The 1,431-nt window shown below is 34.9% G+C and overlaps 1 protein-coding gene across 1 annotated transcript in view; it reads right to left on the reverse strand.

Moving 5' to 3' along the window:
* The window catches only part of mrps11 (mitochondrial ribosomal protein S11), a gene marked incomplete in the record, with an annotated part of 17,724 nt that overhangs the window by 14,682 nt on the left and 1,611 nt on the right, over positions 1-1,431 (reverse strand).

Genomic DNA, 1,431 nt, shown 5'->3' on the forward strand with positions numbered 1-1,431 from the left:
CAGAAACACTCAGACAATCGTCTAGTTAGTGTTTACATGCTCAATCGACAACCCTAGTGAAAACCTTCATGAAAGATTTACTAACTTTTGTATTCTCCTTGTGGGCCTTGCAGTTCTTGACTTCTGCCTCTCCTCCGGGGTCTCCTCCATCTGAGTACCAAGCCTCCTTGTCTCTACCATGGAGTCTGTGCCTCCTGTGAACCCTCACCTTAAACCCCTCACCTGCAAATCTTTCAATAACCAAAAATCATCAACTCAGCCTTAGTGTTGACCTGCACTCTCCAACTGGTCTACTCACCTGATAACTGTCGTTCTCTCAATCCTGGAACCCTCCTCTTCAAGCCTGCAAGCAACAATGACACAGTAAGAAAAAAAACTATTACTCTGCTAAAACATCATTTCTGAGGAATTATACTCACCATCTCCTGCCTTGTGCAGATACTCCTGACTCAATAATGAACCTAGATTTGTAAATAAACCACTTTTATTATTTGTCCACAGGTCTCTTGGTTTTTAATATTTTGAACTCTGGGTTTAGAAAAGATCATCATTACTAATAAATGACAAAATGATGCAAAATAAGTGTAGCATTTAGTTAAAACTATTTTAATAATGCAATAAACTATTCTCATGTCTACTTTAATCAGTAGCAATGACATGTGTTTGGCATTGTCCAATAATTTGTAGCAGATATAAAAATAGCCAAAATAAGAGTTCATTAAAATAATTGTTTTTCAACAAACTTTGTCATGTCTGTGTATTTTAAAGTTTTTAGATTTGGTGTTGTCATTATTATTATTATTATTATTATTACTATTTATTATCATTTGAATTACTGTTGCAGGGTTGAACACTCGTTTTACATTCCTCATATGGGCACATTGTTGCAACTGCTTGCCTAAAAATGTTAGGAATGCGTGTCAAATTTTAAATTGTGTATTTTGTCACTTGGTAAAATATTTTAACTACTCCCTGTTGCATATTTAAAATAAAGACCAGCAGGTAGATGTATGCTCATGGATAAAGGTGGGATAATGCTAAGAAATGGGATGACACTTCCTCCCACCTGCAAAGACCCCCCGTTATTCAAGTTCAACTTCAAGTTGTGTTTATTTGTCGTATACAAGGTTAACACAATGTTAACAGTACAATGAAATGCTTAGGATGAGAAGGATCGATTTGACTCACTAAAAAAATCAAAGAACAAACAAACAAGAAATACTAAAAGCATGCAATAAGGGCACCAAAATAAAGTACCAAAAAGTGAAAAAGTAATTATATTATTTACAAGGTCCAAAAGAGAGATGGTAAACAACAACATGGTGGAAGATAACGGTGCAAGCAGGATGAATTTGAATGAATAAATATTTCAAGGTAGGAATATATGTTGGTTCACTGATAAGAAATGGCCCTTAATATATACAAAGAACA

This window comes from Nematolebias whitei, chromosome 2, assembly GCF_014905685.2.
Source record: "Nematolebias whitei isolate Nwh7 chromosome 2, NemWhi1, whole genome shotgun sequence".
Classification (NCBI taxonomy): domain Eukaryota; kingdom Metazoa; phylum Chordata; class Actinopteri; order Cyprinodontiformes; family Rivulidae; genus Nematolebias; species Nematolebias whitei.